At 66.8% G+C, this 27,328-nt stretch overlaps 2 protein-coding genes across 5 annotated transcripts in view; both read left to right on the top strand.

Annotated features, from left to right (window-relative positions):
* The window catches only part of GSE1 (Gse1 coiled-coil protein), a 298,010-nt gene that overhangs the window by 59,387 nt on the left and 211,295 nt on the right, over nt 1-27,328 (top strand). The gene's annotated exons all lie outside the window — the stretch shown is intronic.
* Nucleotides 7,155-27,328, top strand: part of COX4I1 (cytochrome c oxidase subunit 4I1) — a 327,664-nt gene continuing 307,490 nt past the window's right edge. Inside the window, exon 1 of the mRNA XM_081273142.1 lies at nt 7,155-7,168. The gene's annotated coding sequence lies outside the window, so the exon portion shown is untranslated. The remainder of the gene's footprint in view (nt 7,169-27,328) is intronic.

Genomic DNA, 27,328 nt, shown 5'->3' on the forward strand with positions numbered 1-27,328 from the left:
GGACACAGAGCAGTGTCCCGCCACTCAGCAGAGGCTCCGTGTCCTCCTTTGACTAGAGCTGGCTCTGGGCTGATGGGGTCAGCAGCAAGGTCCTGAGCTTGCCCTGACCCGAGGGCCCAGCAAGGAGGCCAGGAGCTCAGTCCTCCGCCTGGGAGGAGCCCTGGCCCAGGGCCTCAACTACTTGCTGTGCAGCTTTGGGGAAACCACTTAGCCTCTCTGAGCTTCAGTCCCCCTCTGTGGACCAGAGGAGCTGCCAGATCTGCCTCCATGGAGAACGGCAGCGTCCGCTGCGGGCAGATTAAGTTGTCTGACTTTCGGCTTTGATCAGCTTCCTGAATAATTTACAGACAGACGTCTGTGCGCGTGAGCGTCTGACGCGACTTAGGCGCCCCGGCCAGGCCGGCCTCCCCTCCTCCGGGCAGGCCCGGGGAGAGGACCTCACTGCGGCTCACAATGGGCACGTTCTGTCCCCCGCCCCAGGCCGGGAGGCTGAGCTCAGGCGTGGTGGGCCGTCCCAGAACTGGGGGGACGCTGCTCCTTGTCCTCCAGCGTCCAGCGCCGCGGTGTCTGCGCTGCCCGGTGTGGGTGCTGCCCAGAGTGGGCGCTGCTGCTCCGCCCCTGGACGTGCTGCCCGGTGGCTCTGGTCAAGGTGGCGTGGGGCTGGGCGGGTCCTCCTGGAGGAGCAGGCGGGGGCTGGCTCCGCTGGGCCCTGGCCGCTCCGCCCCGCCCTGCAGGATGGCTGCAGCCCAGGGCTTCCTGGTGGCCACGCTCCTGCCCGGGGTGCACATGTGGGGAGCGAGGCCGGGTGCCCTGCTGTGGCTCGGGGAGCAGGTCACAGGGCCACCGGCTGGAGCCCCCGGCCCCGCGCCTCCTGCTGGCCTTGAGAGCAGCACACACTCAGTGCCCTGGAGGCTGGAGGGACGAGGACAGGGACCTGCAACAGCGTCTGCACACGGCCACCCCCCTGAGGTGGGGTGGGGGGTCTCCCTCGTGTCCCTTCTCCCCAGGACACTGGCTTCCTCCCAGGGCTCCCGGCCCTGTCCCGCCCCAGGCCCCGTCCTGGTGGGTGGGCCTCTACCTCTCTGGAAAGGAGGCCCAGGGCCCTGGCGGCACCGGGCTCTTCTCTGCCTCGGGACTTGCTGGCCTGCACGGGTCGTGCCAAGGTGTCTGGCGGGTGCCCTCACACCTGGCCGCCTGCTCAGCATCTCCTTTCTGGCGCCTCCGAGCTGTAGCGTGTCGGCACCTCTCTCTTGTTCATGGCTGAGTAGTATTTCACGGGCACGGCCCACCTTCTGGGGCCCCTCAAGGGCTGGGGCCACTTGCCTGTTTCCCCCCTGAGGCTGCGGTGACCGTCTGTGAGAGGTTTTGTGGGCCTCGGGGCCTCTGTGGAGCCTCTGCATCCCTCTGCTGCGCCTGTCATTAGAAGTGGTCCTCCGAGTCCCGGAGAGGAGAACGGGGTTGGCCCCGGGCGCTCACCACTGAGCCGCACCCCTGTCCCTTTTTGATCTCTAATTTTGAGACAGGGCCTCCCTAACTTGTTGAGGCTGGCCTCAAACTTCTGATCCTCTTGCCTCAGCCTCCCAAGTAACCGGATCATAGGCATGTGCCACCGTGCCTGGCTGAGATGCCAGCTCTCTGGGGGGGGCACCAGGGGGTTGGCCACAACAATACAGCAGACGGCGGGCTCACTGGGGGCTGTGACTGTGCTTGGTCGGCCCCTTACTTGTAAACGGAGGGACTCAGCTGAGCCGAGCTGGTTCTGATGGCCGTTGACTGGGCCCTTTTGTGCCCTTCCACGTCCGGCTCCTTGTGATCTTACCGAGACCTGGCGGGAGGGACAGTCAGGAGGCCGAGTCCCGGGGCCGTGCACAGCTCAGCTGGGAGGTGTGCCGCCCCGTGCCACGGCCTGGCCTCCCGGGCTGGTCACTCAGCAGGGCGTCCAGTGAACCTGCCCTTGTTTGGGGCTGACTCGGGGGCTCTGCCCGCCCGCGGCTGCGGGACCAGTTGATGGGAAACGTACGAGAGTGAGGTCACCGAGTCAGCGCTCAGCAGCGCCCGCTTGTCCGCAGTGTGGTGCCCGCCGTGGCAGCGACAGTCTCCTGCGCGGTGGCTTGCCCGTGCTCTCGGCCTCTCGCCCGCGGAGCCACGCGGTGCTGCCCTGGGGCCTGGCTGCTGGCCCCAGTGTCCCTCTGCAGGCTGCCCCGGCGGCGGGTGCTGGCCCGAGCCGTCACCAGCGGCGCCCTGTGTGGCTTCTCTGGTGGGGACTCCAGCCCGGTCCTGACCACTAGGGAGCCCGGCGTGCAGCAGGGCCGGGGCCCGGGTGGAGGACGACGGGAGCCTGCGCCCCCGCCCACCTGCCTCCGGTACTTGGGGTTCAGCAGGGCTGGAGGAGGGGGACACAGGTGCCCGCGTACGGGGCAGCCGGTTCTGTGAGCCTGGCCCTGGTTGTGGGGCGGGAGCCGCTGGCCAGGGGCCGCAGGTCCCCAGGGCCACCCTCCTGCAGGGTCCTCTGCACTCTGGTGGCTGCCAGCCCCACGGCAGGGTGGGGACTTACACCTGGTCGGTGTCCCTCCTCTGGGCTCCCTTGTGACCAGGGCTGCACCTCGCTGTGCCCGGGACCCCGGACGCCGCCCAGCGTGGGAGCTCTGTCTCCTCCCAGGTGGCCTGGGCGCCCCGGTCGTCAGTCCCCTGCGCGTCTCAGGCTGCACCTGCCTGTCCCCTGCCCACCTCCACCCCAGTGCGGCAGGGGCCCTGGGATGGGTGCTGATGGCTGCCTGCCCCTGGCCTCGGGAAGGGGGAGGGTAAGTAAGGGACCAGTCCCCGCAGCCCCGCTCTCTGGAGCCCGGGAGTCACGGCTGATTTAATCCAGGTGACTCGGCAGCGTCCTGCCCAGAGGGCCAGGTCCTCCCACCTGCTGAGGGGCGGCCTCCTCATTCAGCGGGCTCCTCCGGCCAGGGCAAGGGCCCTGGTGAACGTCCTGCCGGCCCAGGTCACCAGTGGCCGCCAGCTGCAGATGAGTCAGCGTGTCCCCGCCCACCGTCCAGGCTCCTGCCAAGGCGGGGTGGACGCAGCAGGAGGAGCCCCGGTCTCCAGGGCCGGTCAGGGCCTCTGATTCAGAGCCGGGAACGGGCCTCTCCACGGCACCCTGTGGTTCTGAGGCTGCGGGTGGAGGCGGGCAGGGCCAGCCGCGGTGACAAAGAGCCCCAGGGTCGAGGAGCACGGTCACCGTGTTCCCTCGTGCCATGGTCCCCCCCGGGTGTCACTAGTGAATGACATGGGGACGGTGACGTGTGGGTGACCCTGTACCTCCATTCCCCCGGCTAGGACAGGCCAGGCCCCAGAGGGGTGGACCTGCTGCTCAGGCGTGTCGGGGAGGGAAGGGTTTGGTGAGTGCCTGCGTGCCTCGTGCGGTGCTCAGGGTGTGCCTGGCATTCAGGACGGTGGACAAGGGACAGGCCTGCCACATGACCCTCGCCTCACTCGGGGCCACCCTGGTGGGGCTAAGGTCAGGGGACACCTGCAGGTGGTGTCAGATCCACGCTCTGATGCTGAATCGCTGAGTGTCCCCAGAATGGAAGCCCGCCTGACATCACTGTCCACCTTGGCCGCGGATGGTGGCTACCTGTCCTCCCCTGCAGGAAGTGCTCCCCACCACCAGGGGGCGCAGGGACAACTGGCTGCTGTGGTCTCAGGTGCCTGTCCGCGGGGCGAGGTGGTGCAACCCACGTGGGCACCGTGGCCAGCACTTATGGAGTGACTGCTGTGTGCAAGGGCCTCACTTGGCCTTGCTCCTGGCGGCAGCCTGCTTGGCGTGTTCTGCCGAGGACACCGTCGCCCAGAGAGCAGGGTCTTAGAGGCCCCTGGCACCCACGGTGCCAGGTGGGCCCTCCCGGAGACTCCACTGGGCACGTAGGTGAGGCGGGATGACCACCAGGAGCAAGACGCTTAGCTCTGTAGGGACGGGTCCTTCTGAGCCAGGAGAGCCCGGCTGTGACCTCAGAAAGGAAAGGGGGGGTCCTAGGAGAAGCCAGGTGGGCAGCACAGAGGGGTCCCGCCAGGGCCTGGCCTGCACTGGGCGCCTAGAGGCCCTCAGGACGCAGCCCCGCGGAGCCTCCTGGCAGCAGGTGCTGGCTGCTGGCTGCTGGGCGTCTTTCTGGGGCCACTTGAGGTGAGCACGGGGCAGCGAGGCCAGCAGAGGAGGCGCGGCCACCAGGTGGTTGCAGGTGACTGTGGCTGTCTCGCTCCCGCTGGAGACAGGAGTGCCCACCTGTCCTGTGCGGGTGTGTGAGTCAGGGCCACCTCAGGTCCCCTGTGGAGGGCAGCTGTCCATTTCCCAGCTAAGCCCAGGCTTGGTGGTCGCCCCTTCGTGGTGGACGCCCTGTCCTGGCAGCGGACCGTGGCCTTTCACCCTGATGCCCACTGTCTCTGCGCTCGGCAGCTGCGCCCAGCACGTCCTGCAGCAGCAGTGTGAGCCTCCCTGGCCTCCGGGGAGCCCTGGGGGCCATTGTCCCCACGGAGCAGCTCCCTGGGTGGCCTCAGGTCCTGCTCCGTTCCAGCTGAAGAGCTGGGCCCTGCGCTGGCCCCTGGGAGTCCCCATCCTGCTGAGCCAGGGCCTCGGGGGTCTCCACGCCCAGCTGTGTGGAGAGCAGCCTGGGCCCTGCCTCAGCTGCGCTGGTCTCCACTGCCTCCTCCCGGGTCCCCCCAGCTGGGGAGGGGAGAGGGAAGGGCCAGGACGGAGACCTGGAGGCCACATCCCTGGAGCGCAGGCGGCCGTCTCTCCAGGTTGGGCCCTGCTGGGGGACGCGGGTGTCCAGGGTGTGGCCCCCTGCAGGAGGCCTTAGAGGAGCGTCTTCCAGAAAGGAAGGGGGCCTTCTGGGGGGCCCAGGGGTGTCCCCACCGGGGCACGCAGCACAGGCCCGGGGCTCTGGTGTCCCTGGGCCCTTCTCGCGCCCTGGGACACACGTTCTGCTTTGCTGTGGCCACTCTGTGTCAAAACAGCTCAAGCCATCGAGGGTCTCTGTCCCCGGTGTGTGGGACCCAGTGCTGCGCTCCAGGGGCCCTGGCACCTTACAGGTGAGGGCGGTGAAATGTCCCCAAGAGGGGCCTGCAGCAGGGGGAGACTGGCCAGCCGCGGGGCTGCCACCTGTGGCCACAGCCGCCTGTGGCCCGGGGCTCCCGGAGTCTCAGAGGTTCTGCGGGCGCAGGAGGCACTGCTCAGACAGGAGCCCCCGTCCCCCTGGGGCGTCCCCTGAGTCTTCCCTCCTCCTCCGCTTAGTCATCGCGGTCCAGAGACAGCTCCCAGGAGCACTGTCCCTTCCCGACTGCAGGGTGCTGGGTCCCCAAGGCCCCTCTGCTGTGGCAGTGCGCTGGGGGGACATCAAGAACTCAGCTTGGTGCGGCCAGTCACAGTCTGCCACAGCAAGAGGCCAGGGGGCAGGGCACATGGGCACGTCCAGGAGGGCCCCACACAGGGCTTCCCGCCGTCCCTCCCCACGGAGACGCGGACAGCGCCCGCCCCTCCTGACGACGCTGTGGGGGTTGCTGCCAGCCCGAGGCTGCCCTAAGCCTCCAAGACCACAGTCCTCCCTGGGGCTCCATCACGTGGACATGGCCAACCTCCGCCTCCTGCACCTCCAAGGTCACCCTGTGACCTGAGGTCCCACTGTCAACCACATCCTTAGAATAGACCACCCTGTGTGGCCTGAGGCCCCAGGTGGACCAAGACACCGTGCCAGGCAGGACAGCACAGACTTAAGAGGCAGCTGAGGCGGAGGCCAGGGATCCCGGTGGGTGAGGCCAGCCTTCACTCCCGGCTGGGGACTCTCGGAGACATGCATGTGCTGTGTTGCACCCGGGTCGGGCTATTTTTCTTCCTTCTGGTGCTGGAACTGGAACCCAGGGCCTTTGCACGTGCTGGGCACATGCTCTAGTCACACCCCAGCCCTTGAGAGTGGTGCTCAGTGGAGGAGGACTGACTGCCTCCTCCTGGGTTCTGGGCCAGCAGCAGGGACAGTTCCCACCAGAGCGACGGGGAGGTCCCTGTGGCCGGAAGCAACCGAGGGCCCTGGCCATGAACGTCAGGAGACCCCGGTAGTGCCTGTTTCAGTTTCCCCTCTTTTCACGAGAACGTGGAGCTGCCTCTTCTCAGAATCCAGAGGTGACGTGTGCAAGGCCTGCTCTGGTGGCCAGGCAGCTGGTCAGAGATCCAGTTTCACTTCCTAAGACCCTAGACCCCGTGTCAAGACGGACAGCCCCTGGCCTCTGGGCCTGGAAACGGCCCTCTCAAGCCGCATCCATCTCAGGCTACAAGGCAGGACCCTGGCAGGTGACGGGCAGCGGGGACCTTGTTCCCAGGCACACGGGCCTCAGAGCAGCCTCAGCGCGCCCGCCGCAGGCCCTTCTCTCTGCCCAGAAGGTCTTCAGAAGCAGCCTGGCCACCCGTGGTCATGTGCGGGTGGAGAGCGACACTCTGCAGTGAGGCCCTCGGAGGCCCGGGCAGGGCCCACTGCTGCCGGACAGGCTGCCCTCCACGGGTCCAGGTCCAGGCTTGGCCCATGGCCCTGGCTGCAGATGAGGAGCTCCAACGGCACAGGGTGGGCCCGGCCCGGCTCAGCAGCGTGGGTCCAGAGCTGGCCTGGGATTGGCACTGGACCCTCAGGCCGGGGCGGGCCAAGACCTGCACCCAGGGCAGCCCCATCGGGTCAGCGCTGCCGTGGGCACCATGCTGGCCAGAGCGGGCTTCCGGTGGGCAGCAGCTACCGCAGGACGTGGGAGGGGAGGGTGCGAGGGTTGGGAGGACGGTACCCCCAGCCCCTTCCTAAAGTGCCCAGGGCAGCGCATGGTGGGCCCCCGGGGAGCTGGCTGGGAGCAGCCTCCCGCTGCCAGGCTGCCCCCGCGGCCCCCGCCATTGGGGACTAATGAGCCGTGCCCAGCTGCCGTCCCCAAGCTGGCACTTGGGAGGCCTGGGCCACAGAGGCGGCCGGGCAGCCGCACCTGGGGCGGGGTCTCGGCCGAGGGTGGCACACCCAGAAGCGTCCATTGTGCCCGCGGCAGCCGATGGGGCTACAGCTGGCGCGTGGCGGGCGCCCCTCCCCCGCGCGGCTCGGGAACAGACGTCCCTTCTTACAAAGAAACAGAAAAGGAGGATTGACAGGGTCGCGGCTGCGCTGTCCACACAACCTGCCCGGGGAAAGCGCGTCTTTGTTCACACAGCGCCTGTCACTCGGCCTCCGCACCCGCAGAGCCACTTAGCGTGGCCTCACCCCTGACCCGCTCAGCAGGGCTGGGGACACCGCGGCCTGGCCTTCCGCCAGCTGCCCTGCCAGCTGCCCCACAACACCCCGCCCCTGCCAGGCCTGCGAGTGACTAGGGGGCCCAGAGGGGGGCATGAGGGGACGCCCCTCAGGGCCAACAGCACCGTGGACTCAGGGCCGTGACTGCCGGCCTCCCCTCCTCTCTGGAGGCCCAGGGGACCTGGTGTCCAGGTGAAGCCAGCAGAGAGTCAGCTGCTTCACTTGCTGTCTTCCTGCCCCTGCCCCCGTCCCTCCCCCCAGGCCCTCTCACCTGCTGTCCACCCTCTGCCCTTGGCCCGCTGACCCTTGTCCCCTGTTCAGGCTCCTGGGAGTCACTGATGAGCTGTCCCAGGCTCAGGAGGCCCCACTGTCCAGCTGGGAGGGACCACGAGGCCCTCATGGAGAGATGCTGTGGACCTCAGCCCCTCTAGAAGGGCAGTGGCCAGTCTTGTCTCCAGTCCATCCAGAGGGCTCCTGAGGACTGGCCGCGGGCTGTCATCACTGTGGCCACCTGGGAGCGGGCGTCCACCCAGGTGCACGTACAGGGCCCCGCACTCCCCACCCACAGCATTCTCAGCCGCCAGAGGTGGCCCTGGTTCGGTGGAGAAGGGCTCCCTAGTCTCAGTGGACGGCCCTCCTGACGGCCAAGAGGTCAGCTGCCCCCAGAGACCAGCCCCGAATTCTGAAGCCCCTGGTTCTCCGGCTCCCCCAGCAGATGAGCGAGACCCTCCCTCTGCCTCGGTGTCCAGCAGGACGGCCGGGACTCAGAGGAGGCCTCCTCACCGCTGGGCAGGGTCTCCCTGCAGGTGGGCATCTGGGTCCAAAGCCTCGGGGTCACAGAGCCACTGCCTCTGAGCTCTGCCGAGGGTCCCTCAGCCCTTGAGCTGCGGTGGCTCCAGCACCCCTTGGCTTGTGGACCCGTCCCTCCGAGTCCTTTGTCCTCACACAGCTCCTCAGGACAGCCGTGGGCAGGGCCGCCGCCTGCCCTGCCTCGTCTCCGCCTCGTGCCATCTGCAGAGTCCCCTCTTCTGAGAGGCGCTCAGGCCCCTGGGCTGGGGGTCAGGATGAGGAGGGCATCAGGTGCCATCTGGGGATTGGTCAGAGGGGACGGGCTGCCTCGTGGGCTCCGCTGGACTGTGGCCACAGCTGTGCTCTGGGAAGCGAGAGGCCTCAGGCCTCCCCACGGCCTCCTTCCTACCCAGACAGGGGCCTGCCAAGCTGGCCCCGAGGGCCTCGTGTAGACAGCTCGTGGGGACTGTCCTTCCTCTGGGCAGGCCAGACCCCAGGCCTGTCCAGCGTCTTCCTGAGAGGACGCCTGCTGTCTCCTCGCAGCCCCGAGACGCCTGGCCTGACCCTTGTCCCACGTGACTCCACGTCTGGGGAGGGCTGCCCCTGCCCAAAGCCCACCCTGGTAGAAGTCCTGGGATGGCCTGCCTGGCTGGGCTGGGGCCAGGCCACCCCGGCCTCTCTCCTCTGGACAATGGCACCTTTCATAGCCCTCGAGGAAGCAGGCAGTGATCCCACCCCCGCCCAGCTCCCTTCCTGCCGGCTCCCTGCCCTTGCCAAGAGGTTTTCCTGCCCTGCTGGTCACCCTGGGGCAGCTGGGGAGCAGAGATTCTGGCCAGCTCCAGTGGGCACAGAGGGCTGAGGCCGGGCAGTCAGGACAAGCCGACTGGGAGCCGCTGGGCAGCTCTCATGGCCAAGGCCTGGCCTCTGCCACCCGCAGCCCAGGCTGAGCTGGCACCATTCAGCCTGGGCCTTCGTGAGCCTCTCTCTGGCCACCTGGGGAGCTACGAGGCCAGGGACCCAAGACGGTTGAGCAGGCCCCAGGGCCACAGGTGCATCCCTGGTCCCAGTCTGCTGAGGGCCCCTGTGTGTGAGAGATGAGCCGGACAGCGGCCTGGCCTGGCGAGGGGCTCTGTGGGTAGAGGCTCAGACGGGCCCCGGCCTCCGGAGTGGCCCCCGTGCCACCCCCCCAGGAGCGCTTCACCTGCTCCGAGTGGCAGCTTGGAAATCACGCTGGTGGGTGGCCGTGAAGCCGTCCCCGGCCTCTATCTGCGGACAGCGGGGACGGGCGGAGGATTGGCCCGGCGCGCTGGTGCGATACTGGCCAGGGCAGCCAGGCTGGCCCGTCCACTGCCCCTACAGGTGTGTGCCCACACACTCACGTGCACACGTGTGAGCACAGGCTTAGGTGTGGACACCTGGGCTCCCTCCACGCTCTACCATGTCCTTCCCGTGAACCTGTGCCCTCTGCGTGCCCACAGGCACCGCCCAGCGCCCTGGCTGGCATCTCCCTCCCTGCGTTCCAGCCTCATCCATCCCCAAGACCGGCTCCCGAGGGCAGGACCACCGCAGTCTGTTTCTCGGGATCTGGTGACAGCGCCTTCCCGGGGACTGTCCCTCCCGCCCAGCGTTCCGTGTCTTGTCAAGGAGTGACCTGGTGCCGTCCCTGCCGCTGCCGTCTGCTTGGGCGGAGATGCCATCCTGTCTCCCCCTCCCGGGTCACAGGTCTCAAATCAGGGCCCGTTTGGACACTCTGCTGTCCCACAGCTGGACAGAGACTCAGCTGAGACTTGGGGCTGGGCGGGGGACGCTGGCCCTGCCTGCTCTGGGCGTCCAGGGACCTTGGCTACTCCAGCCTCCCTCTCAGAGCTTCCCAGAGGCCAGCTGGGGGGGATGGACGCCAGTGTGTCCTCCCCAGCCCGGGGCCCAGCCGCCGCCCAGCTCAGCCAGGGAAGGACCTGGAGGTGACAGTGCCTGGGGCCTGCGAGGACCTCCGCGCGTCTGCCCCATTGGAGCTGTTCCCGCAACGGCCGAGGGAGGCCGGCCAGGCCCATCATGGAAGGATGTGTGTGGGAAGGGCCACCGTCAGCTGCCCGCCTAGAGCACGGGTCCCCCGTCCACGCAGTGTTCCCTGGCGCACACCAGGACGGGTGGAGACCTGTGCTGCGGGTTCCAGGACCCGGTGTGAGCCGAGGGGGGTGCGTCCTGGTCCAGGTGGGGCCCAGCTGCCGCGGTCAGATGGTAAATGCTCCTAGCAGGTGCGTGACCCTGTGGTACCCGGATGTGCTTAACCCGGATGTGGTTCATCTGAAATGCAAAGGGATCGGGGGTGGGGGGCGAGGGGGGCCTGTGCTTGTCCGGCCACCCCTGGCCGGGGCTGAAGGCTGGATCCATTGCAGGCAGGGATGGGAGGACAGGTCTGCCCGGCAGAGGTGCAGGGTGACACCGGGCAGTGGGAGAGGCCTGCTGGGGGTGGGGGGCAAGAACAGGGGCAGCAGGGGAGCCCGTGGCCTCCTGGCAGGAGCAGCCGCAGAGCAGAGCCCCAGGTGGGGGGAGCCAGGGCCAGAGGCCGGAGCTGGGCGGCCTGCAAACTCCGCCCGGGCAGCTCTGGTTGTGGTCAGAGCCCAGCACCAGCCTTGCCCCAGGAGGATCCTGGCCTGGCTCCCTGTTCCCAGGGACCGAGGGCCTTGCTTTTTGTTTCTGGGCCAGGCCACCCAGGCAGCTTTGAATTGACTAGTAGCCGCTCTTCTAGAAAGGGGACAGCACGCGGCCTGTAGCCCAGCGGCCTCGGCACGCTGATTAGCAGAGGCCCCTTTTGGGGTCAGCCTCCACCGTGCGGGGCATCCTCTTACATACGGCACAGGCCGAGGGCTCCCCAGCCCTGGCCACCACAGGGGACGGGCAGGCATGGGGCTCTTCCATGTCCTGGACCAGGGGTGTCTGCTCTCGGGTGACTGTGGCAGACATGGCCTTGCTGATACTCAGGCCTCACCCACGGTGGGGGCGAGGGTGGGGTGGAGGCTCTCAGAGGTGCCAGGACAGCTGGTGGCCAGTAGGGGGCAGCAGGAGGTCGGCGCTCTTGCCTTCCATAGAGCAGGCCACCTGCAAGGACCTTGAGTGTCCTCGGGGGAGGCCTCCACCTGGCCTGGGGTGAGCCCTGGAGCTGATAGGGCGGCAGACCCCTGAGGGACACTCCCACCTGACCCCATCGGGTTCGCAGGGGCCCATTCCCTGTGTGCCCAGGGCAGGCGTGGCCAGTGAACCTGGCTCGTGCCCCCATCGGGGCGGGTGACCTTGGCCCAACGGGGCCACCTGCGGGAGGTCCCCGCTCTCCTTGCCTCCTCCACGGCCTGCCCTCTCGCACGCCCTGAGGCTGGCCGGGGTCTCAGAGCCCATGAACTGCCACCAGTCATCAGACACTAAGGATAAATGGCAGATTCTCAGGTGGACGATGACAGGCTCCCAGGGCCCGGGGGGAAATCTGTCTGGTCAACTTTACCCGAGGCAGACGGAGGGCCAGCTGGGCCTGCAAGCCCTTGGCGCTGCTCTCCGGGCCAGTGGCCTCCCCAGGTGGCCGGGGCAGCCGATGGGCGGCTGGGGCTCCGCCTGGCAGGGCCCTGGTGGCCCTCCCATGAGCGATGGGCCTCAGAGACGTCCATGGCTTACAGACGCGTCACTGAGGGCTCTGGGGACCTCCGCCAGGAGCGGCGTCTGGTGTTTCCCGCGTGCCTGGCGGGTGCTGTCACAGTGTCTCTTCCCGCCCCGAACCCTGTCCCCGTCGGCCTCCTGAGTCACTGCCAGCTGCTCAGGTCACACCCGCCAGTTCCACGACTCACAACCCAGGGCGGACAGGAGGAGCTGCTGTGTGACGTGACAACCCCTTAAACCGCAGTCACGTGCCAGGCGCGGCAGCCACGTGACCCCAGCAGGCCGCCTCGGTGACCTGCAAGGCCCCATCTCTAAACAGAAAGGGCCGGGATGAGGCTCAGGGTGGAACCCCAGCAGCCGGGGAAACACGGACCCATCCTGGCAGGGCCACCGTGCCCGAGTCCCTGGACCTGCCTCACCAGAATGAAGCTGAGTCCCTCCCCCGGGTGGGGACCTCCCGGGGCTGCCATGGCCTGCCACAGCGTGGCCTCTGAAACGGCAGGAGTCTGCGCGCTCCTGTTTCTCGGGCTCCGGGGCTCCAGTGTCCCTTGGATTCCGGCCACGTGCTCAGTCTCACCTCTTCCCCAGGCTTCCCCTGCCTTACGCGTCCCTTCCAATGGAGATGCTATGACAGGGTGGACTCGGGGCCACCCTCCTCCAGGTGATGCCATTTCAGTGATTTACATCTGTAAATCGTCTCCAAACAAGGCTGCATTCTGAGGTCTGAGGGTCTGCGTGACCCTGGAGGACACTGTTCAAGCCAGTGCACTTGGCCTACCCATGTGACCAGACCCTCCAGTGGCCCTTCTCCTCCTTTCTTCCCCAGCATGGCTCCTTGCTGCTGCTGCCCCAGGGCCTTTGCATCCACTCTCTTGCCTGGACACTTGGAGCTGTCCTCGGGCCGTAGATAAGCTCCCTGGCTCTCGGTCCCCTGAGTGCCTGGTGTCTTGTGCATGCCTGGCAGGCACTGCATGTTGATTGCTCACCCTCTGCTGCCTCTGAGCAGCTGAAAGAAGACGTTCTGCTTGCTCTTTGTCCCCAGTTCCTACTGCAGCCTCTGGCACATAGTAGGTGCAGTCTCATGACCCAGCTGCAAGGGGCCTGGGGCCATGGTGTAGAGAGGGAAGGGACGGGCTCTCGCCCTCTTCCGCCCAAGCCTTCTCCTCTGAGCCTGGTCTCTGTGTCCACTGGGAGGAGGCAGGAGCCCCCCCGCCCGTGGCCAGCCATCTAGACCAGCAGCCCTGCTGTGCCCACGGGAGGCTGCGTTCCAGAGGCAGCAGGGCTGTGCCAGGGCCGTGTCCACCCCCAGGCCTGACCATGGCTCCTTCCTCCCTGGGCAGCACCAGTGACCACTGCTCAGGGCTGGCGTTAGCCAGGGCCTGCACCTGGCCACCTGCAGCTGGGTCACAAGGCTGGGGCTGGAGGTCCCTGTGCCCCAGGGACAGCCTCCATTTCCAGGCTCAGCACCACATTCCCCAGAGGCCACTTGGTGTCCCACGATGCATGCTCCAGGAGGAGCGCGTCCCCGGCCATCCAGGTGGCCAGCCGGGGTCTGTCGGTCCTGAGGGATCGGCCCACCCACAGGCTGCTGGCAGCCACTCTGTCTGCAAAGGAAAACAAACCGCCTGGTGGAGGGGGTGGCCGTGGGCCAGCAGCCGTGGGTCAGGGGCCTGCTTCCCGGGCCCCTGGACGGCTCCACAGGACGCGCAGCCGTCTCCTGTTTCCATCTGAGAACACTAAGGCTGGTGGCTTTGCGGCCCGGGGCCTGGCTGTGCCCGGCTGAGCCCCGAGCCCAGGTGGCTCTGCTGTGCCCCCGGCTCCTGAGGTAGCTGTGGAGGGCGGCAGACCAGGTGCCATTGTGTGTCGCGGTTCTCGCCGTGAGGGCCTCGGGGACCAGTGCCCGGCTCCGGGAGGCCGGCCCTCTCCAAGCCCACAGGGCCACGTGGCCCCACAGGGCGGTTTTGTGCCATGACCGAGGCGGACACCCTCCTGCCAAGGGCTGGGCGCTGCTGAGCTTCTGAGCTGGGATCCTGCCCCCTGCAGCCGCCCTTCCAAAGGTGAAAGGTCAGAGATCAGGGGCACAGGCGGGCCAGGCGCCTGGGTTAGGTCAGGTTGGGGCTTCCTGGGGGGATTCTGAGGGGAAGGGGCAGCGGTGGCGGCAGCCTGGGGTCTCAGGCGGGGAGAGGCCTGCGGGGAGCTCCACCCGAGGCCTTTGCAGAGGCCCTGCCGAGGCGCCGGACCCAAGGCCTGGGCGTCCACCAGGTGACATGCGCAGAGCGGGCAGGTCCAGGCAGAAAGCAGTGCGGTGGCCGGGGCCTGGGTGGCCTCCCTGGGGACGGGGTGCGTGGGAGGGATGGGACCTCGGCTGGCAGCCTGGGCCCCACCACGCTGGAGCCTGGGGTCTCCTCCCGCGTGACTTCTCGGGCGCCGCGAGGGCCTGCCCTGCACCTGGACCCAGACCACCTCTGGCCTCAGGGCTCTTTAGTGTCCCTCCAAGTCCTTGTGGTGTGACGATGGTGGTTTTAAACCAGAAGTCACGCCCTGTAATCCGAGAAAGGATCTGGGAAGTCCGTTTTGAGAACGTGCAGGGGCGGAAAAGTGGCCCTGGGGTACGCTGGACACCTGTGTTAGAGCATCGTCCTTGGAGTGGGGCCCTCCTGGCCTGCCCGTCACACCACCAGGCCTGAGGGGAATCATGGAGACTCTGGAGTCCCAGCCTGGTTTGAATCCCAGTTCCAGGACTTCCTGGTTGTGTGGCCTCTTGTGCGTTACTTAACATCTCTGTGCCTCTGTTGCCTCATCTGTAATAAGGGGATGATTTCTGTCGGGATAAAGGAGCTGAATGCTTAAAGCAGTGCCCGGCTCTTGGAAGTGCCCGCTCTCTAGTGCTAGTGCAGGTCCAGCGCCTGTCGTCTGAGCTCAGGGCTGTGAGTCCCCACCAGCTGAAGACCCAGTCACCTGTGACTGTGACAGGCCACCTGGCACAGCCGTGTCATCGGCCGTCGTTCTGGCTCACATGATGCAGGGGGTCAGGCTGCAGGACCCCCAGCCAGATGGCACCACTCTCCACGGGGACGGGGGCGGGTCCTGGGCTCATGCTTCCTGATGGCAGGGCAGCCTGGACTGGGGCCCCTGGGGACATGGCTTTCCTCAGCCGGGCCCAGAAGTCACCCCGCAGTGCCGGCTGCCCGGCCTGTTGGCCCAGGTGGGCACAGCGCCTCCCCGGCCCAGGTTCCAGCAGGGGGACAGAACCAGAGATTCTGGGAGAGCGTGTGGTGGCCGTGTTTGAGCCGTGAGGTCAGCACACGTGTGGCTGGTGCTTCTCAGGTGTCAGAGGGCCGGGGTGGACCGACACGGGCAGGTCACCCTTCCCTGCCACCAGCCCGTGCTCCGGGGAGCGGAGAAGCCCGGTGGCCTGTGGTCAGGGGCACCTGCCTTCCCCGCTTGCTCTCACTGTTCTGCAGAGGGGGCTCCCACCCCACGGGTGCCTGGCACAGTCCCCTCCTCCAGTGGCCGTGGTGGGGCTGACCCCTAGAAGGCCACTCAGACCTTGGCCTCCTCTTTGCATGGGAACCCACAGCACCGCGTGCCGCGAACACTCAGAACCCGCCTGACCCAGGCCTGGCCAGTGTCCTGCCAGGGCAGGGTGGCAGTGGGATAGCGGCCTTGGGGCAGCCAGGCCATCGGGCCCTTTCCAGGCCTCCTCCCAGTCAGTCCCGGAGGGGAGGGCCTGGGGTGCCCGGCCTGGGGGGCACTGCTGGGCGGCCAGCCTGGCCACCTCCAGGTGGCTGGCTGCAGGAAGGGCCAGCTGAGCCAGATAAAGGCGCAGCGGCCCTGGGAGGCCACTTCCGGACAAAGGAAGCAGGCCTCCCTCCCTCCCCCTCCCTCCTTTTCAAGCTGCAGACGAGGCTTTTCTGCAGCCTTCTAATGGGGTGGGAGGGGCCTGTGCTTCCCGAGCCGGGGGAGGGAGGCAGCTCCGTTTATTTAAAAGGGAAAAAAATGAAACCTGTTTTAGAATCTTCCTGTCACAGAGCAGGTCCTTCCTGGGCCCTGCAGGATCTGCACCGGAGGGACGTGGGGAGGGACGTGGGGACAGCTCCAAGCCAGCCCAGCCTCCTGCTGCTGTGGGTGGAGGGACACAGGGAGACCACCCAGACCTCCGGCCAGCAGGAGCGGCCCCGCCTGAGGCCGTGCACTGAGGCCCTGGCCAGGCCATTGGTGGTGGCTGGCGGGAGTCACCGGACCCCTCCCGTGGGGGCCAGAGCGTGGCCCGCTCCCCCATTTACCGTGTGACCTCTGCCGACCCTCCCCAGCTGCCTGGGAATGAGGTCGGGCTGGTCAGAGGCCAGGCTCCCTTCGGTGGCCAGAGGCCGGAGCTGGAGGGCACTTTGCTCCCCTCCGCTGTGTGGGGGGTGACCTCTGCACCAGGCTGCCGAGCACCAGGTCCCCAGGGGCGACCTGAGGTTGGCCTAGAGCGTCAGCCACTGAGGCCAAGCTGGGACAGCTGAGCCCTCCCGCCCACAGGGGACATAGCCCCCACGCCCGCCCGCCCGCCCCGGGCCTGTCTCCCGGCTCTCCCGGCTCGGCTCCGAGTCCTGGCAGGGCTGAGGCGGCTCCTAACGAGCCCCGGGGGCGCCGCGGGCGCCGGGAGAGGGCAGGAGAAGTTCTCGGTGCCAAGGCTCATTAAGCGAGGCGCTCAGAAGGGATTAGGCGGGAGCCAGCGCCGCCCGGGCCGGTTATTAAAGGCTCTGCAAGGTAAACAGCCGCTTCCTTCAGAGCCGCACCTGCTAATTAGAGGGCAAGGAACTCATTAAAACAGCCACTCGGGGACCGCGGGAGGGGCTGGGCGTGGGGGGCGGAGGTGCACGGGGACAGGACGGGGAGACCCTCCTCCAGGGTGGTCAGCAGCCCTGGGCCGCTGGCTTGTCCCTCTCACCCTGTCAAGGGCCCCACCTGCCAGGCGCTGCAGTCTCCCACCTGGGCCACCTCTGGTGACAGCCCGGAGGTCGGAACCGCAAGCTACAGTGAGGAGGACCTGCCTGTAGGCGGAGCAGTGGCCGGAGTCCGCGTCCTCCTGATCCCAGAACCTGTGGTCGTCCCTGCCAGGGCCCAGGGACTCCAGGTCCCCGGGGGGGGGGGCCACCTGAGCTCGGGGCCTTGAGATGGGGAGGGCAGCAGAGTGTCCTGTGATGGCCCAGGACCTACAGGGACTGTCCCCCAAGGAAGGAGGACCCCAGGCAGCTCCCAACTGCCTGACGGGAGGGAGGGGCTGCAGGCACCTCTGGGAGCTGGGACGGGCAGGGCCGAGGCTGGTCCTCCCCCGGGGCACTTCCTCGCTGAGCTCTGGCAGGACATCTGCCTGGATGCAGGTTCTGCCCCCCACAGGGCGAGCGGGCTGGGGGCCAGGCCCAGGCCTTCCCGATCCCCCTTCCCTTCCTACCTCCTGCTTGAGAAGTTCCTGGGTTCTGGAAGTCTGGGAATGGGAATTATCCTTGTCTGGCTTCAGAGCCCCGGGCACTCTGGAACCCTGAAGGGCTCACGTCTCAGAGCCAGGCCTGGGCAAGACGTCCAGTACCACCCAGGTGGGCGCTGGACCAGCTACCCTGCTGTGCAGCCCTGGAGGTTAGGGCCGCTCTGAGTTCAGAATCTGTCTGGAGAAATGCTTCCCATCTCCCCTGCTCCAGGGGGGATTCTTAGCAGCAGTCACAAGACACGTGAGGTGTGAGGTACATACCTGCAATCCTAGTGTCTCGGCTGAGGCAGGAGGATGGCAACCTTGACCCTGGTGAGACCCTGACTGAAATACAAAGGGCCGAGGGAGTGTCTTGGCACTGAAGAGCCCCTGGTTCAACCCCAGGTCTGAAAAGGGAAGGCTGGGGTGCATAGGTCCCCCTGGGACTGGGACCTCCGAGGACAGGGGTCCCTTCTCCTTCACGGTGGCCTGTGCCGCAGCACAGCACCCGTCGCACTGCCTGGTGCCCTGGCTGGGCTCTGGGCTGGGCTCTGGGTATCTCCCGGGACCTGCAGTGCACAGCGTCTGGAACTCGAAGGTGGACTGTCCGTGGGCCCAGCAGGACTCACACCTAGAGGTGGAGACAGGCTCAGCTCCACCTCCCGGGGCCTGGGGCTGAGGCTGCTGCTGCAGCCCTTGATATCCGACCCACAGCCCTCCACAGCCCAGTGTGAAATGCCCCTCTGCCCTTCCTGAGAACACTGAAGGAAGGAGAAGGGCCCGTTCCTGACTTCCTTTCCCCCTGCTGAGGCGCTGCCCCCTGAGCCTTCCCAGACCCCCACCATTTAAAAAACAATTATTTTTTATTTTGAGACAGGCTCTCACTAAGTGGCTTAGGACCTCCAAGTTGCAGTGCTCCTGCCTCAGCCTCCTGGGCCACTGGGATCCCAGGCCTCTCCTCACCGACTCCATTCTGTACTTCTTAGGCCACTTGAACCTGCCACCCTACAAAAATTAGCTGGAGACCACTTTCCAGGTGGGAGGGGGTGACTCACCCAGGGTCACACAGCAGGACCCAGGGCCAGCTCTGTTGGGCTGGAAGCTGCAGCTTGTGACTAATGAGATTTAGGGAGCTGAAGCCCCCTCCCCCTCTCCCCGCCCCTCCCCCCTCCTCTTTCCCTCCCCCTCCCCCTCCCCCTCCTCCCTCCATCCTCCCTCCTCTTCCCTACCCCTCCTTTACCCCTCCCCTCCCCCCTCTTTCCCTCCCCCTTCCCTCCCTCCTCCCCCTCTCCCTTCCCCTCCCCTTCCTCTTTCCCTCCCCTCCTCCTCCCCCTCCTCCCTCCATCCTCCCTCCTCTTTCTCTACCCCTCCTTTACCCCTCCCCTTCCCCCTCCCCCTCCCCCTCCTCCCTCCCTCCCCCTCCCTCCCCTCCTCCCTCCCTCCTCCCCTCCCCCTCCCCCCTCCCTGCCCAGCAGGCACCCCAGAGAAACCAGGCCTGCGGTTGGTTGGTTGGTTGGTTGGTTGGTCGGTTGGTGGCTCTGGCTGTTGAGTACATTTCCTTCTCCCCAGGCTTAATTTGCACAGCGGCTGCAGGAGGGGAGGGGTGGTGCTGGGGGGGGGAGGGGCGGGGTGGTGGGGGATCCCTGGTTCTCCTCTTGGCTCCTGGGCTCCGCCCCCGCCCCGCCCCTCCTGTGGGCTCCTCTCCCCACGGGGCCCACCAGGTCCCTCTGCTGGGTGCTCACAGACCCTGGCACCAGCTCCTGGCTGGCAGCCAGCCTCTGGGGCTGCAGGGCCTGTGGCTCTTCCGGCCACTCCCAGCTCCCAGGGGTCAGGGGTGGTGGCTGGCCTGGCCACCGCCTGTCCAAGCATCCCGCAGGCCACTCCCTAGTAGCTGGTCAAGTCCAGCCCTGGGACTGGCCCGGCTCTCGTGGGTGTGGGGGCTCTCGCTCCAGGGGCCTCAGCTCCTCTGGGGACCCCACTTTCCACTGCTGCCCATCATCTTGGTGCCACTTCCTGTAGTGGCCCTGAGTGCAGCAGCCCCAACCTGGGCTCCCCCGGCCTCGAGTCCCTGCTGGCCCCGGGCCCTGCACTGTGGGCACCAGGATCCGGTGGTGGTGGTGGGAACCTGCCTGTGCGTGGTGGGCGGTCAGCACCCAGGCAAGACAGCCGAATGTCCCCTGAGGTCAGTGGGCCTGTTCTGTGCCCTCTCCCCTCAGAGCAGCTCTGGACCCGTGTTCCCAAGCCCTGGCTCCTTCTTTGTGCCCCCCCCCCCAGTCTGGACTGATGTCACTTGCAGAGACCAAGCTGAGTTCCCGGTCTCTCGCTGCTCCCCATGTGCTCTCCTCCTGGACGGCCCTCGGCTCCTGGTGGCTCCTGGTGGCTCCTGGTGGCCCCTGGTCTGGTGCAGCCTGGGGACATCTGCAGCGGGGCCCTGATTTGCCGCCTGGGTGACCCTCGGCCTCCTCGGCTCCAGCTCCTTCTCTAGAAAACGGGACTCCCTGACCCACATCTCGGGTGCTGGAGAGCCAGGTGGGTCCTGGCATGGATCTGGGTGGGGTTGCTGGCACCACTGTGCCACCCAGGGCCTTGGGAGCCTCGGCTCTTACAACCCTGATGTCCTTCCCACGCCTGGGTTGGTAGCTCCACACCAGGACCATTCCCCTTGGGGACCAATCTCCGTCCCCCCCTCTCAGAGTCCTGCCCATCCTCCAAGGCTGACCTCCCACGGCACAGATGGGCACCAGGACACAAGGTGGCCTCCGGGGTGCAGGGGCGACCGTCAGTGGGGTGCTCAGCCTGGCGTGGGCCACCTGCGGGGACCAGCAGGGGGGCTGTATGGCCCCCACCCCCAGCCCTGTGTGGGCACATGTGGCCCAATGACCCGGCCTTCTGTGGCCACCACCTGGACACTGGGGAGGCCCATGCTGCCGGAGGCAGAGGGCCCAGCCCTTTAGCAAGGGAGGGAGTTCAGTCCACTTTGAATCAAGGAGGCCTTTGATCCGCAGAAGGAGTCATTAGTGAGAACTGCCGAGCTGGCACCTGGCAGCCGCAGGGCCTGGCGAGCACGTGCCCAGTGCCCGGCTCCGGGGAAGAGGCGGAGGCCTGGTGCGGCCACGCTCCCCACAATGCTGGGGACGAGGGGTGGGGCCACACCTCAGGCTGCGTGGGGTCCTCTTGCCCACCCCAGCTGGGATGATGTGGGGCTCCGGCCCTGCTGGGTGGCCCCTGGGCCCTGCTGGGTGGCCCCCTGGCCTTGCTGGGTGACCCCGGGCCCTGCTGGGTGACCCCCGGGCTCTGCTGGGTGACCCCCAGGCCTTGCTGGGTGACCCCGGGCCCTGCTGGGTGGCCCTGTTGGGTGACCCCCTGGCTCTGCTGGGTGACCTTCGGGCCCTGCTGGGTGGCCTCCTGGCCCAGCTGGGTGACCCCCTGGCCCTGCTGGGTGGCCCCCCGGCCTTGCTGGGTGACTCCGGGCCCTGCTGGGTGGCCCTGTTGGGTGACCCCCTGGCTCTGCTGGGTGACCCTCGGGCCCTGCTGGGTGGCCCTATTGGGTGACCCCCTGGCCCAGCTGGGTGACCCTCGGGCCCTGCTGGGTGACCCCCTGGCCCTGCTGGGTGGCCCCTGGGCCCTGCTGGGTGACCCTCCGGCCCTGCTGGGTGGCCTCCTGGCCCAGCTGGGTGACCCCCTGGCCCTGCTGGGTGACCCCCGGGCCCTGCTGGGTGGCCCCCAGGCCCTGCTGGGTGGCCCCGGGCCCTGCACAGTGGCGGCTGCGGTGATGATAATGGTGACTAGTGCCACACTAGGGGGAGGCAAGGGGCGAAGCCATGTCCATCTCAGGACTGGGAACCTCAACCCACAGAAGAGGTGCCGCCCGAGGCCTCCGCGGCCAGGCCACTAGGGACAGGCGTACACCCTTGAGACCTCACGTCCAGTGAACATTCACATGGGGTCCCCTGTGTCCCCTGGCGTTCCATGAAGAGCCCCAGCGTGCTGACCCGCCGGCCTGGGGATGGCTTCCCACCCGTCCAGAGCTGGGATGCCGGCTGTCCCTGGGCTGCACACGAGGACAGCCAGGTGGGCCTTGTGCCCTGGGCAGGTGGGACTGAGTCTCTCTGCGGTGACAGCACGGGCGAGGGCTGCTCTGCCCAGGTCAGGCCCAGGGTGCCCCTGTGTGAGGACCTGCTGCCGTCCTCTGCAGGCACCAGGGTCCAGGGCCCGGCTGGCAGTGCCGAGCCTCGTGGCTCTCGCCAGCTGCCACCTGCCCACCTGGGGCTCTGCCATCAGGGTCGGCCACGGGCAAGGCTCAGGGAGCTGCCCGTTGCCTCAGGGACTTGAGGAGCTTCCGGGATGCCCCTGGGGAGTTCGGCGTGGACAGGGCCAGCCACGGGGCGCAGGGTCAGACCTGCGCCCTCGGTGGGCCTGCTCCCTGCTGGGGCCTGCGTGTGCACGCAAGCCACACAGACGCACCTGCGTGTGCATGCACGCTCACGTCGTGGACACACATGTGTATACACATGTTCACACCCACAGATGTGTGTGTACGTGTGTGTCATGTGCCTTCGGGTCCATGTGACGCTCCCAGGTCTGCCCTGGAATTCGAGGACTTCGGCCAGTACAGCTGGGCTGCTGCCTGTCGGTCCCCTCTCTTCTCGTCCTCGCTGTCGCCGAGCACTTAGGCCTCGCCCCTGGGGACACCCTGCCTGACGGCCACAGCTCACGCACCTGTGGCACCCCATCGGGAGACCAGGCCCGGAGTGGGCACAGGCCCGGCAGCCAAGCAGGAGGAGGGTCGGGGCAGGGGCTGCTCGCTGACCTGTCTCCTGTGCTCAGAGGCCCTGGGTGGTCCCGCGCCAGGTCTGGGGCAGGCCGAGGCCCGTCCAGGGTCTGAAACTCAAGTTCCTCTACTGTTTCCTCTACTCGGTGCGGACAGTGCTTTCTATCCTGTTCCCTTTAAGGAAGGACAAAGGGACCTCGGCTGGGAGTGCCGTCCCCTCCCCAGTACTGAGGGCTCCAGGGTGAGAGCCCAGGGCTCCCAAACGGCCTTCCCACCTCCGCTCCTCGAGGCCTGGGCTGCCCGGAGCACCCCTAGGACCTCTGCCCCAGCGCCCGGCGGGCGACCTGCGCGCGACCTGCGCCTGCTGCATCTCCTGGGGCAGGGCTGGCGGCTTCTCCTGTCTTGGGTGATGGGAGGCCAACCAGGGCCCAGATCTGGAGCGCGGCCGCAGGTCCCTCACCCCGCTTCCTGCCCTCGGTCCTCTCCTGTGTCCCGGGCCCCTGCGGCTTCCCTCCCTCCCACACCCCACGCGGTGGGCTCTCCTGTGGTTAAGAGCCTCAGTGCCCATGGACAGCGGGCTCCTGAGTGTCCCGCAGCTTTCTGGGTGCTGCGAGGGGCCGTTCTGCCTGGAGGGAGGTGGTGTGAACTGAGGACCGCGTCCAGATGCACAGTGGGCGCCGCGGCCGGCGGCTCTGGCTCTGCGCGGCCTCCTCCTCCACCTGTGGGTGCGCAGCAGGACCTTCAGGCCAGTTAAGGTTCTGAAGAACTCCGTCTGCGCTTGACTCGTGGTGGCCACGTAACCTAAATGACATTGAATAAGCATCTTCGGGGGTGGCCCAGTTTCCTGGAGCGGCCCCTAAAGACCAGGCTGTGTTCTCAGCCCGTCTGCTCTCCTGTGAGATGGACGCTGTCACTGTGGCCTGTGTAAGAAGAGGAAGCTGCAACCCAGAGAGGTTTAGTCACCTCTCCGTGGCCACACAGCCCCGTAGTGATGGCGTGGGCACTCGGGGGGCAGCTTCAGTGGCCCGGAGCTGCTGTGCTGCGTGGCGCATTCCCGGGCACGAGCCCAACTGCTCCGCTAGGGGTCCTGGGTTTTGGCACTGGTAGGTGCCCAGTGGGCAGCACCAGGCCTCTGTGCCTGGTGGCCTTCACGGGGAGTCAGTACCACGTGTCACCCGCTGGTGGCAACCAGGCTCCGGGGCTGTCCAGTCCACCCTGATGCACTCTGCTGGCCGCGCTGCCCTTTGCCTTGCCCGGGGCCTGCTCCTTGTTCCAGGATTTCTCTGAGCTGCCCCCAGCAGTGCTGATCCGGCTGCCAGGACCTGGCCGCCTGCTGTGCCCGCCGGGACCTGGTGCCCGCTGTGCCCGCCGGGACCTGGCTGCCCGCTGTGCCCCCCGGGACCCGGCCCCCACTGTGCCCGTCGGGACCCGGCCCCCGCTGTGCCCGTCGGGACCCGGCCCCCGCTGTGCCCCCCGGGACCCGGCCCCCGCTGTGCTCCCCGGGACCCGGCCCCCGCTGTGCCCCCCGGGACCCGGCCCCCGCTGTGCCCCCTGGGACCCGGCCCCCGCTGTGCCCCCCGGGACCCGGCCCCCGCTGTGCCCTTTTGGGTGCTTCCGTCTCTTGCTTCCTGCTTTCCTTTCCCCGTCCACTCTTCCAGGACTCACTGCCGCCCGTTTCCCGCTAGCACTTGCGGGATGCCCTGCGTCCTGCCCTGCTGCGCGGCCTTCCCCAGAGGCAGGGTCGGGCAGGGGGGAGGAGGGGACTCGTCTCATCTCTTCTTTTTATTTCTGAAACCTGAGTCTTGGCTGGGGATGTAGGGATGGAGCGCTCGCCTCGTGTCCCCGAGGCCCCGGGTTCTGTCCCCAGCACATGTCTGTGTGCACACGCATGCACACACACACACACACACACACCCGCCCGATAAGACGCGGTGGTACACCCTCAGTCCCTGCTACTCTGGAGGCTGAGGCAGGAGGCTCACTTGATCCCAGGAGTTCGAGGCCAGCAGGGCAACACGGTGAGTTGTGTGTTCTCCGTATCCCAGTGTCTGTCTCTTAATTCCATTCCCAGTTTTCCAGGGAGTCTCCACACTGCTTTCCAGAGTGGCTGCACCAATTTGCAGTCCCTCCGGCAGCGTGTGAGTGTGCCTTTCCCCTCGTCCTCGCCAGCACTTAGAGTCGTCTGTGTTCTTGATGATTCCGTTCTGACGGGGTGGGGTGGCGTCTTGGGGTAGTGTTGATCTGCCTTCCCTAATTATCAGGGATGTTGAGCGTCTTTTCATGTATTTGTTGACTGATTGTGTGTCACTTTCTGAGCAGTGTCTGCTCAGCTCCTTGGCCCACTCGTTGGTTGGGTTGTTGATTTTTGATGCTGAGTTGCTATCTCACTCCTTGGTCTACACCAAAGGACTTAGAATCAGCATATTATAGTGACGCAGCCACATCAGGGTTCAGAGCAGCTCGATTCACAGCAGCTAAACTGTGGAACCAACCTGGATGCCCCTCAGTAGATGAATGGATAAAGAATCTGTGATACACACACAATGGAATATTAGACACATTAAAAGAGAGTGAAATCGTGGCATCTGCAGGTGAATGGATGGAGCGGGAGAGTATCCTGCTGAGTGAAGTGAGCCAGTCCCCAAAACCAAAGGCCGAGTGTTCCCTCTGATAAGTGGATGCTGATCCATGATGGGGGAGGGCACGGGAAACATGGAGGAACCGTGATTGGTCAAGGGGGAGGGAGGGTGGGGAGGTGCATGGGGGCAGGAAGGCGGTGGAGTGAGGTAGACGTCATGACCACACTCTGTGAACAATCGGAAACGCAGAGTCGTGCTGCAGTTATGTGCAGTGACTCCCGATGCGTCCTGCTGCCATCTGACCCTAGTTAAAATAGTGAGTTCATTAAAAATAGGCACAGGTGTTGGCCCCACCGCCTTTGCTGGTCGGGCTGGGTGTCGCTCAGTGGTCAGGTGCTGATCTCGCACCCCACGTCCCTGGTCCGCCCCCAGCTGGTCAGACGGCACCCGGCTCCTTCCAAGGCCCTCTGCCTGTGGACCCCGCGCCTTCGCCGGTCTTCCTCTGGCCTGCAGTGCCAGCCCCTGGACAGAACGTGGCCTGGGGCAGGGTCCACTGGACACTTGGAAATTAACTAGCAGGTCTGCTCTGTGCCCTTCGAGCCTCAGCACTTCCTGGGGCTGACCAGGCGAGCCTCCTGGGTCGAGAAGGAAGCAGACTGGCCGAGTCCTTCCACAGGGGCCTGCGGGCGTCAGAGACCCCGAGCCTGTGCTCCTGGCTGGGATTCTGGGCCGGGAGGAAGGGAGGCGTTCCGGGTGGACAGGCCGGGGCCTCCGCAGTTCCTCGCCTGGAACTCGCGGTGATCGTATCGGTGCCTCCTTGTGGCTGCCCTGGGGTTGAGGGGACCAGAACGTGCGGGAGGTGCCCAGCAGCGTGCCCAGGCTCCTGCGCGGTGGGGATTCCATCACCCGTCCACACACAGAACGGAATCCTGCTGCCAAGGTGGGCCAAGGCCAAGGACCACTCTTGGACGTGGACGAGGCCAGACGAGGTCCAGGCCCCCGCGGCCTCCTTCACCTCCACTTCCTCACCTTCGAGCCCCCCACCTGCCTGCCGTCGCGCCCAGTGAGCCCATGGCTGGGCCCTGGCCCTGCAGGTGCCCGGGTCACACCTCAACCCTGGGCACTGGGACCCTGAGGGCTGGCAGTGCGTCCTGCCGCTGGGGCCTGTCATCCGCCTGACGTCCGCGGCAGGAGCCGGCCCAGCGTTGGTGCCCATCAGGCCTGCCGTCATGGCGCGAGCTGGTAAAGGGTGTAATTTCTATCAACTCCAATCAGAGCTATTTTTATCTTTGTCACCCTGAAGACTCTCCTGCGGTGAAGCTGCCATTCTCACTGGAACGCCCAGCGAGGGCCGGAGGAGGGTTGATATCTGGTGATCCCTTGGCTCGCGGCTGTGGGAGCCTGATGAGCCGCCCGCCCTGAGCGAGGTGCTCAGCCCCTCCACAGGAGTCCTGCTGTGTCCCCTGCAGCAGGCAGGGCTGGGGAGCTGAGGCCACGGGCCAGGGCAGGCCTTGGCAGCTCTGGCTGGCCCTTAGGCCCTGCTGGCTGAGGCCCTGCTCCTCGGGGCCCACCTGGGAGCAGACCTCTCTGTAATTCCAGGGGTGCTGCGGGGCGTCTGTCCATCCTGGCTGTGTGAGGTTCGGCAGGTTGCTAAACGTCTCTGAACCACACCTGATGAGAAACACGCCTACGCTTAGCTGTTCCTAAGGCACGAGGCCTCCCCAACTGAGGGATTGAACAGGTGGTCACCTGGGGGCGTCGGGTCACCACTGGGGAGGGTGCAGGCCTCCAGGCAGGGAGCCAGCAAGTACACCAGGTGCAGGCCCTGACGATGGGAGAGAGGTCACTGCTAGAGGGGCGTCTATGGGGGACGCCTGCGCCTCCCAGGGAGGAAGGTGTCCCTGAGCCTCAGGAGCCCGTCCATGAGTGGCCGAGCAATCCGTGGTGCAGAGACCGTGGCAGGCGGACAGGCCAGGACACGCAGCAGTGGCCCTGTGCCGAGCAGGCCAGTCCCAGAGGTGGCGCCTGCAGGGTGCACAGCCCGCTGGACAGAGGGCACCTCAGAGTGGAGAGCAGGTTCGTGGCCGTGGCTGGAGGCCCCAGGGAGGTGGGCGGGAGGACACTGGCCAGGAGCAGGGGCTGAGCAGCAGCTGGGTGGGCAGGTGGCCCCTGGGTGTGCCGAGGTGCCCCGGGCTCTGCGGAGTCACCGTCAGGGCGCACTGGCAAGGGCTGTGCAGATGGCCCCATGCTCTTGGTGGTGACTGCAGGTGACTCCGCAAGTGTCTCCACAGCAAGAGTCACGTCCAAGGGGCAGACCCCAGATCAGAGCAGTCCCTCCTTGGCCCAGAGCCCCCAGGGCTCCCAGCTCATGCCCATGAGGCTGAGTCCTCCTGGGGCCGTGTGCCCTCCAGGTGGGCCCCGTGCCAGGCTGGGTCTGCTGCAGGGCCTTTGCACTGCCTGCCCGCTCTTGGGCACCGTCCCCAGGCCCCCGCACGGCTCCTTGGGGACACCGTGCCAGGGCGAGTGTTACAGGGTGTCTTCCCAGGGGGCTGATGACCTGGGGGCAGAGCTGCAGCCCCTTACCTGAGGCACTGGGGATGGAGGTGACAGGTAACATCCAGCTCTGCTTGGGGGGTCCTGGACAGAACCCGGGGGAAGCAGGCAGGTCCTTGGCCGAGGAGACGACCGAGGTTCCAGGTGGGGCCTCGTGGACCTGGACCAAGGCTGGTGAGCAGGGCCGTGCCGCTTGCCCCTGGAGCCCTGCTGTGGTCTGGGGCTGTGTTCCTGGTGAAGCTGAGTC

The sequence above is a fragment of the Spermophilus citellus genome (assembly GCF_964194105.1).
Source record: "Spermophilus citellus genome assembly, chromosome: 18".
Classification (NCBI taxonomy): Eukaryota; Metazoa; Chordata; class Mammalia; order Rodentia; family Sciuridae; genus Spermophilus; species Spermophilus citellus.